Genomic DNA, 14,854 nt, shown 5'->3' with positions numbered 1-14,854 from the left:
TGCTTTTGTTGTTCTGTGGGTTTCCAGAGGCTCATGTAGAAGATTTGTCCAAAACCAGGTGTTCCCAGAAAAAGAAAACCCTCAAAATTCCATTTTAAATTTAAATTCAAATTTGAACAGAAAGATTCTAAGAGAAAGCCATTAGGTCTGTCAGAACATTTATCCTCCTCCTGAAGATGGCTAGAAGGGGAATTATAATTACTGCTACCGTGGTGTTTGATGCTGAGGACGCTGCGGTGCTGGGAGCTGGGCCACCCCTCCTGCCCCCTTGCAGAAGACTCTGCACTGCTCTTCCCTCCAGATTGGGCTTTGGCTTCTGGCCCCTTCCTGGCCTTGCTGAGGGCCCTGCAGATACATGTTCGCATCCCCGGATTTTCCTGCCCTGAAGGCTCACGTGCTGTCCAGATCCAGCACCCGTTCCCTCCCCGGGGCCCATGTGCCCCTGAACCTGAAAGATCACTCTGCTTTAGCCAGAAATTTAAGTGAGATGGATGGCAAGATGCTCCAGAGGGATGTCAGGGACAGACTGGCATTTTAGTTTGGAAAATAGTAACAGGTATAAGTGGGGAATTGCACAAGCACCTTAAAACAAATTATTTAATAAATACATTGCATACCTGTTGCTAATTCTTACCCASCTGTCTGCCTTATGATGACTTGAATATTTATCAGTGCTACAGGAATATTATCTAAGAATAGGCAGTTACATCTAGATCCTCAGACATTCAGGTGCTATTGACCATACAGGTTTTAGTCAAATATCCTTATGGATCTAGGCCTTGATTTCCAGACTTTTTTCAGTTTAATACTCCCAAAAAATCCTTTAAAATGTTCTTTGATTTTTTATAGGCACACTCTTTAGAAGGGTGCTATGAAAGATCATAAAGAGCTAGAAGTCTAAGTTTTTTGGAACGATCCTAAAAAAAGCACTTAATTTTATAGATGTAATGAATGCAACCACTAATCATTGGTAGTGATCCAAGGAACAACCACACAGGGTCAACAGATAATATATCTCAAAACAGCAGGACAAGACCATTATCACACAGTCACTTTAATTTGACATCAATCTTTAAAAAAGCCCTAGACAAAGATGCATTTTCAGTGGATCCATTCTCTCCTTCGCACAGCGACAGGAATGCCCGTGTCAGCAGAAAGGAGGCAGCAGGAGCGCGTGGCCGTGGGTGGTTGGGGGACTGCCCTTTTCAACAGCCACAAAAACATACGCCAGGTTTAAATGGCCATGGTTTAAGGCGCTAATTCTCAACTGATTTATCATTTCCTCTCAGTGTGAGGATCAGGGTCTGGAATTCACTCTGATTTTTTTATTGACTCTTTCTTTAAGAGAGTATAAACTCTTTTACAGCTCATGACCATATATGTACCAAAGAAACCAACCTTACCAAATACAAGGCAGGCTTGCACATCCCAAATACAAAGGTGGGTTATGCAATGACACATTAAAGACAGCGGCAAAATTACTGACTTTGAGCAGTACCAAGGTTTTACCCAACTATCTGGGCAGACCACCAGGGTCTAAGGCTGTAATCCATGAAGTCTCTACAAGCAAGTTGTCTCCTTCAGCAAACCCAAGGTCCAATGGACTGCAAGGCTTCCAGGGGCCGTTTGTCACTGACGGGTGTTAGCGGTGTAAACAGGTGCGGAAAACCTTGCGACCAAATAATTTCCATTGCAGGTGGGACGATTACTGTCCACGCGGCAACTGTGTGAACAGCAATCTTAGTACGGCTGGCGGGAAAGAGCGAAATACAGCCGCCCACTGACGGTTCACTGCAGCGCAGGCAGGGTTTCACCCTTGGCCGAGACCCAGGTCTGACGCGGATCCTGAGCTGCCGGCAGCCCGGCCCGGGGCCGCATTCTGCTGCAACGCAGATGCCCTGAAACCAAGGGACTGCAGCAGCTATTAGCACATTGCACAGAAACGCGCCATTGCTTGGAAAGCTGTACGCGCATCAGAACAGGCTGGCTCTTTCACCACGGCACGGACTGCATTTAACCCTTCGTTCTGTTTATAAGTGTTCGTAATCACACTGATTTACATATAGGTATTGGATAGTTTATGAAGTGTTCGCTTGACTACCAGCTGATGTGACACAAAAGACACACCGATAACTTTTACTTTGTTTAAGAAACTCCCCAAGATGTATGTAAAAATATATTCTTTTGGGGGAAAACTTATTAATGTCAAATAGAAATTATGAATTCAGGCAAATAAAAGAGTTATTTTCAACCCTGGCAAATTCTTAAGGAATTTTCCTGAGAATGACAATGAAAGCTGCTAAAGTAAAAGTTCTGTTAGAGCTACCTGAAGAGCAAAATCCAACATCTTTACACAATAAAACTGACACCAGAATTTACAGTGTAACTATTTCCAAAAAAAAAGTCCAGTGTTAGTCTTTTGCCTTTCTTTGAACTAATGAAAATTAAAATAAAATCAATTTAAAAGAAATGTCTGTTTAAATTTCCATTTTAGAAATACCGTCAATAATTATAAATAAATGCTCTTTCCATGTCCCACTAATCCTACTGGGATGAGGATCAGCTGGCCGGTTTGAGTAGCTCAAGTTTATAATTATTTCATTATGGCATTCTGAAACTCACAGTGATCTTTCAGAACAAAAATTCTCCATGGGTGAATAGCAAAAACATGTCTTTTGTATGCTTAATCTACACGAGAAATCTGCAAGATCCTCACTTCTTTTAAACATCAGGTCGTGCTGTCAGTGCCAAAATACAGAGTTAAGAAACCCTAATTGTAGTCACGCCTGCAAATTGTGGCTGAAAGATGAACATTTTGCAATTATCAGAGACCTAGAGATGTCTTAAGCTGAACACTCGAAAAGTTAAGGTATTCACATTTTACAGTCGCTTTTTAAAACTGGGCCCAATTCTGAGAGAGAAAATTTTCTGGTCAATTYTTGTGGTGCACCACAGCTATTACTAGCAAAAGTTGCTAAACTGCTGAAACAGAGAAGGAAAAAGCAAACAAACAAACAAAAAAGGTATTCTTTACCATCACTTGTTTAGAAAGGTGATTCTCCTTCTCCCCAGCCCTTATTTTTGCGTTACATACATCCATTTTGGCTTTCTTTGTTTTGCTGCCAAATTTTGTCAAAATTTGGAGATTTCGGCGCTACGAGAATATGACATCTGAACGTCAGCTTTCCAGCCATCAGCAAGGAGGAAGGGGACATCCAGGCCTCCAACATTTTAAAGAAATAGTTTTGCTTGAAATGTGATTTTCCCACCCTCCTCTTCCCCTGGCTCCTCTGGGGACACTGGGAACTTCTGCTCCCATTTGCGCCTCCCAAGCATGGCTGGGCTCTCAAGCAAACAGATGGAAACCAAAATGTGATTTTTTTTTAAAATCTAATGTAAGCATAAAATATGAAGGAGTTGGGAAAGGAAAGTCAWCCCCTACTCCCATCTCAGGCCACCATTTGGTCACAGGGGTTGCTCTCTCCTCAGGGATCAGAGAAGTTATCTTTCTTTGGCAGCAGCCTACACTTAGATCAGTAAACTGCAGCCTAAATTTTCAGAGAACTTGAAGTCCTGGTGAAGTCAGTGGCGAGATGGCTGTGGGGGGGAAGGAACAAGCCCAGAGAAATCTGGGGCAGAGAGGGCACAGGGCTAAATTCTCCTCCTTTTACGTCTACACTCACACAATCTGCGTGTGTGCAGATTTGCAGGTTGCTCTTTTTTAATAAGTAACAGCCCGCATGTATGCAGATAGGCAGGTTGTTCTGTTTTAATAAGTAACGCACAGCTATAAACCCCAGGAATCCCAGTGCTCACACACAGCCCAGGCCGCAGAGACTCTGCACATGCGGCCACAGAAGGTCCTAAGGAAGATACAAGATTAACCTCCTCAATAAAAGCAAACACAGACAGTCCTGAAGTATTTGCTCCCACTCCCCTAATCTGTCACATTGGAATGAGGAAAAGAGATGGAAATCAGAGGTCCTAAAAGCTGYGCTTCCATTTAGATTTTTCTCTCTCTTTTTTTTTTAAATCAGAATTCATGCAATCTGCCTAGCATTGGTAAATCAAAGCCGGAACCTGACAATTTGAAAACTACTGTATGTCACCCAAAGGTTAAAAAAATCACGCAGTGTCCCTTTCGACATAACCGAGGTTACTGCATGAAACAGAATAAATTGCAGCTGGGTGTTCAGGTCTGTAAATATCTCTAGCAAATGTGTAATTGGCTGTAGAGTGGGGGGTGTGGGAGTAGGCAAGGATCCAGGTCTTGCATAAACACAGGACTTTCTCTCTAGAGAGTTGCACTTCTTGTTCAATCCTTACACCACTGTTAAGCTGACCTACTGTCACATCACCATGCTAGCAAATGCTACTAGAAGACCACGGCGCAATGCGCGGCAGAGAAAACCAACAAACAAAAATAACTGTACAATTACTGCTCTGCATCTTGATCTGCAACCGCAGTCAGGTATGGGTGGTTTGCCCGAGCAAAGCTTCAGCACAGGCCGAAGGTGCAGGGCTGTTTACGGAAAGCACAATCACACTTTTTCAAAAAAAGGACCTGACTTTTTTACAGCACACCAAACTCATAGGACTCTGCCTGAAAAAAAAATCAGAAATTCGTCAATGCAACACAAACCTAATTGAGACACAGATTTCCAAAGGGCCTCAGCATTAGCTGAAGCAGCCTCTCCCTCCCTCCCTGCTACCAGGATTCAATGGGAATTTTAGGTTATAATTAGAGGGGGGAAGGAGCTGGACTGAGAGGCCACGAGAGCGCCTCTTGCTTCGGGAGAGGCAGCCTCGGGGCCGCGCGCAAGGCTCGGCTCTGCAGCCGTGCGGCTCCAGCAGCTCATTCACTGCCTGCCAGACAAAYACCAACCCCACGAACAGCCTCATCAAGCAGGTTACTCACACAGATAAATTAAAGACAGCTAGAGATACCTGGGGGGTAATAATAATAAGAGCCTAATTCCCTGAAATGCAAATCTTCCATAAATCAGATCGAAGGAATACGGAAATTTAGGTCACTGCTTCTTGCGGCACTAATTGGGAACTGGCGTGTTGACTTAATCCAAGACCAAGCAGGAAATACCCACAGGCAAAGGACAGCCGGACTGAGCTACAGCAGGAAAGCAAGCCAGTGACTGCATGCTTAACTTTATGGACGTTCTTATTTAGAGTGTAACTTTATGCCTACCACAGAATAGCCCTGAAAATGTTAAATAACTCAGACAGCTAAAGATGGGTCTGGGCGAAATACTACATCAGTAGCCAGAGTCTTAGCTTAGAAATAATTTCTGTTTATGTTTGGGTTGACATTTAAGTGTTTGGGGKTTTTTTTCCTGGTATATCGACACTTAAACTACAGTTGCTAAAAGAAAAACACTCCTTATGAATAAGGAACTTACAAACTATATAAAAATTTACTTACAAGGTCAAGTGTAGTTAGGCTAAACTAACTAACTATAGTTAGTTTAGGGCCCATATTACTTAAACAAAAGTTTAAGTTTTGGCTGCCCCAAAGCAGCCAAAACAAGCAAGATACAAGTGTGCTCATATCTCTACAGGGCACCCTCAGTACCCTGCAACAGCAAGACTGCAACGAGCACAAATGGTCTGCACCGTTCGAGACAAACAGCTGCTCTCTGTTTTCGCAGACAAAAGTGCAATTGTTTTCCCATGTGTCTGACTAGCTAAACAGAGCCTTGGCTTCAGTGCAACATGTTTTCCTAATTATTTGCTTATATTATTAAAGGAAGCCAGCTTGTGTCTTGAGCAGCAACGGGAAAGCACAATAAGAATTGCGATGAAGGGTCCTGTTAAGGCCCAGCTGATGAGCAGCCTCCATCCCTCAGAAGCGTTCGCTGCAAATAGTTGCGACTGCCACAGCGCTATAAATGAAACAGCAGCTGAGGACCTCTTCAAGGCTTCAAGTGAAACTTTATATTTTGCAACCAGACCTAATAATACAAAATGCTTTTAATTCCCAATTGCGAGCAAAAGCAGTTCAGCATTTTGCCGTACGGGGCTCTAATTTTCTGGCTATTTATAGAAATTTCTGATTTTTTTTTTTACTTTCAAATTTTCTGCAGAAATCCAGCAGTGGGACAAGTTTTTTAGATGACAGTCCACTCTTTAAGGAGCCATGACTACCTAGAAGTGACCTGCAATAGCCTAAGAAAGCTCAGGCAAGTGTAAGATCACAGCTGTTCTGTCTGGCACTAAATCTCACCATTAAATGGGCTATAGACCATGCTGGAATTTAGAAGCTGTATGAAAACACAAGCGCAGCACTGTTTTACAGTGCAGCTGAAACCAAGACTGCTTTCTCTCCTTCTGAATGGATACAGCTGTAAGACTTCGGCAACAATCAAGAAAGCACTTTCATAAGGGTTCAGGGTGTACAGTTATCTGGGTTACCATGCCATAAAACTTCACTTACTCAAAAAGAACTTGTAAATCCACTTTTTATTAAAATAATGTGACTTAATTAAAAAAAAMCCAAAACACTAACTTGCAATTATGAGCCTGCAGGCATTTTTTCCTGAATTGTATTCACTGTTGATAAAAAGGAGGCAGTGTATGGACACAAATACAGTAGGTCACTTGTTGCCCAACAGCATTTTAGGTGACTGGCCTATAAACAAGATAAATTCTAATGTCATCTACGTTACTGCGAATGCAGAAGGCAGAGCTCTGATGTATTATGAAACATTCCATATTTGGTTAAGATTTTGGGTCTTGTAAAGAAAAAAATTTTATTGCCCAGGAAAGGTCTCTCTTAAATCAGTCTTTAGAAAAAAATCACACAGAGTCATTGGAAATGTAATATCATTCCATGACTTCTGTAGGCCAAAATTCAGGTCTGGTGTAAGCAAGTAAAACCCTGCCAAATTTGAATCCTGTAAGTTTAGAAAAAATTGCAAATTCACTGTTAAAGGTGAAACTTATACCCAAAATGCTAAACCAACTCCTTATTTTCTATTTTATATAGGATTTCCTACTGCCTTAATTCCTGTAGTAGCTTCACAGTTCCCCTGCAGAGAGTAGCATGGCTCTTGTTCAGAAACAGGACTAAAAATCAAGGGAAGTGAAAAGCATAAAAATGTTTCTCTCTGTTTTCTTTCACGTGCGGTACTCTGTAGTTTATGCTGAAGGGATGCATGAGTACTGTGCTGCCCTTCTGCATGGGAGTGGATATTTCCCCTTGAACTGCAGGGGGTAACTTCTCACATGCAGAATTGTGACTTCTTTACCATTTAACACAGCCCCTGACAGCCACAGCAAGCACGCAGCCTGAAGTCCAGGATAAAGCCAGCTGATTTTTTTTAATTGACTTTACATCCACTGACTCAGAAGAGAGTCCATCGATGCAAATGCAGCCCAGCACCACATCTACTTGGTGGTGACTGTGCATGCAAAGACACCTGTCTGCAGAGGGCTGGAGTTCACTTAATTATCCAAAACACCTTCAGCATAAGTACTGGTGCCTCTGAACATACCCCTTAAAACAGACTAATCCTTAAACAACTCCATGGAGAATGAAGCAAGGCAAACCAAAGAAACAAGCAGAAAACTGGAGATCCACCAAAAAAAGTAGCAATTCTGAWACATTTGAGGGCTCCAGGAGCTTTATGGTGGCTGTAAAAGAACCAGAATGTCATACTTAATATCTAATAATTTACTAAAGGAAAACACAGCAAAACAGAGCAGAATGTTGCTAAAGACTAGCAGAGACAGTGGCAGTAGAAATGGAAAACCTTTACTTACCCACAAAAGAGTTACAGCTGGGGCAGGGATGGCAGGGGGGCATATCRCAAATGAAGCATTTGGAACTAATGCAAACACAAATTCCTCACCAGGAAGAGGAGGATGGCTTAGAAAGAGGGCAGTTGTACAAACTGAATTACCGGAACTCAGTGGAGCCCATGCAGCAGTAACATTGCTGCACTGTAGACTTTAGATCTGGTTGGTGAAGCTGAATCCACATGGTGCTTTGAACCTGGGAACCCAAGACCATCCTGAGACTTGCTGTGAAGCACAGTCCCAGGAGATATAAGCAGACCTGGAGTTTTTCATTTGTACTGGTACCAAAACAGATCTGCTCATCAAACTTTTCTATTRTTTCAGATTTTCTTGGCATTTTCCATCTTTACTTAGAAGAATATCTCTGCATCCAGGTAGGAAAATGGTTAGTCTAGTTGTACAGAGGGTTTGTGACGGAGTAAGGAAGAGAATCCAAATTTCCTAATTATGTCTTCCACACAACCACCATGGGGCAGGTTCAACAACAGGTTGGGCTACAGTGACTCGCAGGTAGTCTGCTGCTCAGAGAGGTCGAACATTGTAKGGCTTCCACCACAGAAGAGGAATAAAACAGACTGAGTAGCTGGTGCCGCAAAGGGGCAGAAGAGAGACTGATTAGCAACTCATCAGCTCCTGGACTGGGATTCCCAATGATAAGGAAAAAGGCAGGCTGCTGAGGAAACATTTCATTATTTCAAGCAACCTAAAGACAGTGTGTTAATGCAAAGGATAATCAAGGTCTAAGGATTCTCTCGTGGCACTCGTAATTTTCTGCAGTGAAAGCCAAGGAAAGATTTGCCAAGCCTTGTCTCCTCTTGGCAACCAGACAAAGTTCTGGCAGCAACACAGAACACAGCTCCCAAGATCACGTTTTCCCTCATTAAGAGAAGCCATGAGTTTGGTGAGAGGGCTGAATTTACAAACCTCTCAGACAAGAGGAAATGTGTGAGATGCAGCCTGTTGCCCAGTACTCATTTTAAAAAAGATTTTGCTCTTCCTGAAAGGCTCTGCCCAGTAATTAACTGTAMTTAGTGGTACTTGAAGGCATTCGCTCTGTGCAAGTGCCTTCCAAAATCTCTGATGGCTCAATTAGACTTCCTGAGTCTGATGTTACTTTCATGGTAGATAAGGATAATGTTTCCAYGAACTAAACAGCACATGATTCAGTGCTCAAAATGCAGAACTATATTACCACCATAACTTAGCAAGACAATAATCTTGATATAGTTACAGTACCAGAGCTTTGGGATAGACCCAAATTATTGCAAAGAGGAAACAGGACCCACTCTAAAAATGCTGAGAACTGTTTGCTTAGGTTAATGAAACACACCCACTGGAAGTGGAAACTTTAGGGCAATTACAGAGGCATCACGACAGCACACCAGCTAATTCCTTGAGCAAATGATGACCATGGGCCAGAAAGAGAAGGAAGGCACAGAGTAAGAAAACCCAGGCACAGAATCATGCATGGATCAGGAAAGTATAGTGACTGCTATACATGCTGTTAAACAGTCGTCAAGGACAACCTGCCACCAATCCACTTTTCATGTTGATGGCACAGTTGAGTATTTTCACATTCACAAATATTTGATATCTTCCAACTTCTGTTGAATCATCATGCTACTGACTAACACAGCTGCCTGACTACATTTTTCTTTAGAGTCTTTTAGAAAAAATTCCTACTAAAGATTAAATGAAAAAAATAGCATCCAAAATGTTGACCAATATGTTCTTAATCTGTTCTTAACGTGTCCTAATGTGACAGACTACTCTTCTTGAGCAAGATTCACAAGATGTTCAAGACTCACGGATAATTTCGCCAGCTCACTCTTTCAAACCTCTGTGATGGAAATTAGCATAGAAATTTGAGGTTCTGGGTAGGGCTGTATAMAGCAAAAGTTGGAGCTACAGCTTGTTTGAATTTTCGTGTCTTTGCAAAACACGAATAGATTTTATGGTAAAACATCAAATCTGTGTCCTTGAAGTTAGATTTCTCTAAAGTCTTAGGTGCTTGAATATACCTCCTGCATCTCCATGGAACAGAATGGAGTTTTATGAGTTAAATACTATTAAGAGTTGGGCCACTAACTTAAGGAGACTTGTTTGAAATATATATATACATTTCTATTGAAGCACCACAGTAGTGACATTCATCACACATAGTTCTATGCACATTTAGCTCTGCTGCTTCTCTATTTATGGACAACCTAGGAAAGCAGTTTGTCAGCAGGTCTTTTCTGAGTGTTCACATTACTAAATACATTCATTCTGAATTCACTCTAATGTAATTATCAAATTCAGCAGCTAGCTGATAACACAGCTAAAGGAAAATATCAACCTGCCTCAGTGTTTTCATGCCGTAATTGAAAACAGATGGCAACTCATGTAATTTATGCTTTTCTACAATCAGTAACATGTTGGTGYAAGATAAGAATTCTAAGACTTAAATGCATCTGCTTCAGCAACACCATATGCTATCGCACAGTATAAATATTTATCCAAATCTACTTCATCTTCTCATTTAAAGCTCAGTCACATGAGATAATGAGAGCACCCTTTGGATACCTTCAATTAGCACTGAAGTCATCTCCCAAGAGGTACTTTGTATCTTAATGGGTTAGAAGCCCAGCACCAAACATTAAGATATTTTCCCTCCCCTAAGCTTAATGGCAAAGTTTAAAGGAAGGCTTCTTTGTTGTGCCATATTTATACAACATAAATTCCAGTCTTCAAGCTCCTGCTAGTTGCCTTCAGGAGTTAGGAAAAATCTTCTCCCTTGTGATGCCCAACCTCCTCTATTTTTCCCACTATTCTGTAAAACATTGGAAACTGGCCACAGACAGAAATGAGATATTTGTTCCTGGTGGAATAAAAATCTTTCAGGCTTTTAGGCTGGTTCATCTTGCTTGTCAAACAGTTAAGCAATCACCAGGTTTGGGGCAAGGAAAGATTTTTCTCTGAGGCCAGATTGGCCTGGACCATGGAGTGGGTTTTGCGTTTCTCTGCCGCATGAGCTATGTTCAATCTCTGGAGAACTTCACAGTTCAAATTGCTTGCTGTTGCAGGAATCTAAGACATTGGCAATTCCTCTGATGTCACATGCTTTGTTCGTTTTTTACTCCTCATTTGACACCTTATAATATGTAGCTTTTAGTCCTTTATGTCACAAGCTTGTAATATTTTGTGACTATGGCAGTATTTGGACTCTGAGAACTCAGCACATACCACCTGTTTTCCTTTGATTGCAGGGAAACTGGGCTTGATGACCTGGAGGGACCCTGATATAGCAATATTTTCCACAAAATAGTGGCTACTCAGTTACACTTGAGATTTGGCTCTTACTCTGCTAGTGAAATCATCTGAGAACCCCGACCTGAAATAATCATCTGTGGATGTAAGAGACCATGGCACAGAGAGAAAATTTATGAGGCTGACCTCCTAGCTGTGCCAGCTTGTAAAGATCACAAGGAGAGCAGAGCCATGCTGTGATGACACTGACTGTAAGCCRTAAGCCCCAAACTGTGCTCAAACCAGAAGAGGCTGGTGCCAGTGACTATACATGGTCCCAGAAGTCCCTGCTGCCAACTGAAATGAAGAGGAACTAGAGGAGGGTAGAAAARATGAAGTGACTGTTGACAATTTCTCCGATAGAAAGACCTTAGCTGTAACAGCGATAAATATTAATTTGCTCACGATCGAGCTAAGGAGTCAGATATTCTTTAACATCCTCCAGAGGTTAGAGCTGGGTGCTGGTTTCTGCAACCAAAGGCAAGAGGAGACAATTAGCGATTAGTTCGTCTCTCTCACAGGCCTCACACTAAGCTAGATCTACTAGATTTCTCATGCACTGTTGAGATGACACCACACTAAATAACAAGAGCAATATGTAATGGCAATTTAAGTCTCCAGTTTTAAGCCTAGTTGTGTAACTGTTCAAAAAATACTGCACCTTAAAAGCAGAAATCAGTTTGCAGAATAAACCACTGAAAGGGTGAAAAAGAGTTTTCCTGACAACTGGCAATATTCAGTGGTGTCATTGGCAGACACCTGAATTTTGCAGCCAGACAACCCTGAATATTAAAGCAAGCTGGGAACTTCAAAACTCTGCTGCTTCTGTCTTCCAGTCTTAGTTTGCTGACAACAGCATAAAGCAAAACAGAGCTGCAGATAGCTTAGAAGTATGCATCACAACGCTGACTCCTTTCATAGCCCTTGTGTCGCCTCCAGCCTCTACTTGTTAATGCACTGATAGCAATTATGCTATTTGCAACAGTCACAGGCAACTGCACTCCAGCAAACGAGGCCTAAAAATACTTTAATAAAGCTAGCCGACAATGTATTTATTAAATTATTTGTTCAGCTTCAAACGTGAAACCTCAAACTGCAAATGGTAATCATATTTAACAGGCCCAGAAGAGGTATCTAGCCTTAAAACCACAAACATAACACCCTCTCACACTATCTCAGCAGGCTATACTAGTTGGTATTTTCTCAGAACTAAATTGCCTTAAAATTCTCCCAGAAGAGGATTTTATGTATAATGAGATGGCAAGTGCTGTCATGCCAGAGATGCGTGTATTACAAAGATCGGTGCATCCCAGCGACACAGCACGGTGTGTTGACCATGCAGCCGTTGTGTGTGGCCCAGCTATTCAGCAGTGCGCGGCTCATTGAAATTTTTTTGAGAATCTCAATTCACAGAGCTTTGGAGCAGGCTAGGAACCCAGCCAAGCTCAAATGCAAAGCAAGACAGCACAAAGTCCTTCAGGTAGACTGATCCTATAACATTTACTCCTTTATATAATATAGAACAGAGTTTTAAGTGCACATAGTGAGGTTCTACAGTGAAATTGTAGGCAGTAGTCCTCTCAAAGAATTTGTCCAGCATAATGTAAAGACAGGTATATAACGCTCTCCAACAGAGATAAGTGCAAAATCACAAGCTTTACAAACAAAGRCACTCCCCAAAATGATTACACTAGATACATCCCCCAGGAGGAAAAACCCTGCTGCTACTGCCAAGAACTTTTCTACAAACTGCAACGCCAAGTGTTGGCTCTTCTTCAAATTCTTGCCCTTTTCATCATAGCCAACTTTCCTTGTTAGAGTTTCTTTGGTGTAGTACTCAGAGCAACACTGGCAGAAAAAAGCCTCTTACACCAGTCCAGGCCTCTCTTTCCACCAGAAGTTGCTGTGCTTAATATCCTATTTTCAAAACGCCCCTCYCACAGCTTCTACATAGAGGAAGATTAATTTTTGACGAGCTGTCATCATAAAGTGTGTCATACAATTCCTTCAAATTGGCCAGACTGAAGAGTTCTGTAAACAGATGGATTAAGTAACATAGCTTTTCAAAAAATTTCAAATACTGCATGGCAATTTACATACCTATTACCATGGGAACACCTCAACAAAAAGCCTTATTTTTGAAGGAAACTGGCAGATCTTCACCAGAGGCTAAAGGCATTCAGCATTTCTGAAAATGGAACACCAATTTTGGTGTCTACATAGGGATTCCTCTAATATATACGGACATAATGTTTTATGTGCAATTCTGCTCTGAAAAGGGATTTTATGTGAAGATAGCACCTTTGCAAATAATCAGATCTGTCCTTTGTGCAAATTCAAAGCGATATATTCCAGTTTTAGTAGCTAAAATACTGTTTACTTCCCTCAGGACCATGGAGACTTAYACGCTCTTATGTCATGAACGGTTTGGGTAAATTTGTGTAACCCCATTAGGGTACATGAGTACATTAAGAGCACAACTGGAAAACCCAAGAACATAATTTGGTATATAAAACCTGTTTCAGAGGCGAAGAATGAAGGAACCCAGCTTAATCCAAGTGTCSTGGTAGACCATTGCAGGGCTGTCAGCATGAAACCAAAAGTAAAAACAAACCAAAACCCCACAGTCTTCAGCTCTAAGCTGCTAARTTCAGAAGTGAAATCTCTAAGATTACACATATGACAACACAGTGCTATTTTTACAAGTCAAGTTTCAGAATAGATCTACTTTATTGCTAGCTGCTATATTCAGAGAGTAAAAGACGCTGCAAAGTACTAAACTCTGAATTTCAGGATTCAGAATATACACACAAATACATTCACTATTATTAAATTAAGACCTTCAAATTTTAGGGAGAAATACTGCTTGGAAATGGTACTCTTCATATACAAAATTGTAAAATTACATGTATGTATTATATAAAACGTACGTAAAATTGCAGCTTCCTAAGGAATGAGGACATTTGCCGGCAGGCTGTGTGTCAAGCCTGGGGGGAACCAGCAGGCTCTGCAGCCTCCRTCCCCCTCCGAGGGGTTTGGCTGCCTGTGCTCAAGGCCAGTTTGGGACGGTGTGGCTGTAACCCAGGTCTGGAGGTGCAAGACGCTGCGAGACGCTGGTCCTGACCCGACTCGGCACCCCAGCCCGGCCCCCATGGACCTGTGTGTGTGATCCGGCTGCGGGTGACCCTGGGCACCGGCACCAGACCTGCTCTTGCTTTTATCCATGCTTGGCATAACGTGCTCTCACTGTCCAAGAGAGTGATTAATTCACAGATATACGCAGGACCTGATCCAGAGCAGCAGGTGTACTGCACCGGCAGTACAAAACCCTTCACAGGGGATTTATAATTATTTATTCTTAAATCATGTATAAAAGTATTTTAACTCCTTATGAAATACAGAAGYGGCATACGTTCTTCTTTCCCAAACCTATGTCTTGAACCCGAACCACTTTACAGTGAGCAGGTTATGCTAGCTTCACTCTGAAATAGCCATGTCTTATTTTGTCTCTTCATATACAAAGTGCAAAAGCTGTAGAGCAATGAGCAAACAAATTGCAAAACAGAGAGGAAGGAGGTTAGAAATTGTGCAGAGCGGGAAAGAGGTAAAAAATAATAAAAACAAAGAAAAACAAATGGAAAGATCAAGAAAGCAACTAGGAAAGAACAGATGAGTGTCATGTGAGAAAAGGAATTTAAAATATCTCAAGGACAGAAGAAAAAAAACAAGAGGAGGACAAAAGGTGACTGAATTT

The 14,854-nt window shown here is 41.7% G+C and overlaps 1 protein-coding gene across 1 annotated transcript in view; it reads right to left on the bottom strand.

Annotated features, from left to right (window-relative positions):
• DEPTOR (DEP domain containing MTOR interacting protein) overlaps positions 1–14,854 on the bottom strand; it is a 77,332-nt gene that overhangs the window by 3,948 nt on the left and 58,530 nt on the right. The window lies entirely within an intron of this gene.

This window comes from Apteryx rowi, unplaced genomic scaffold (genome assembly GCF_003343035.1).
Source record: "Apteryx rowi isolate R43461 unplaced genomic scaffold, aptRow1 scaffold_125, whole genome shotgun sequence".
NCBI classification, from domain to species: Eukaryota; Metazoa; Chordata; class Aves; order Apterygiformes; family Apterygidae; genus Apteryx; species Apteryx rowi.
Note: the sequence above shows the minus strand (reverse complement) of the source record. Positions and strands in the feature narration are given on the sequence as shown.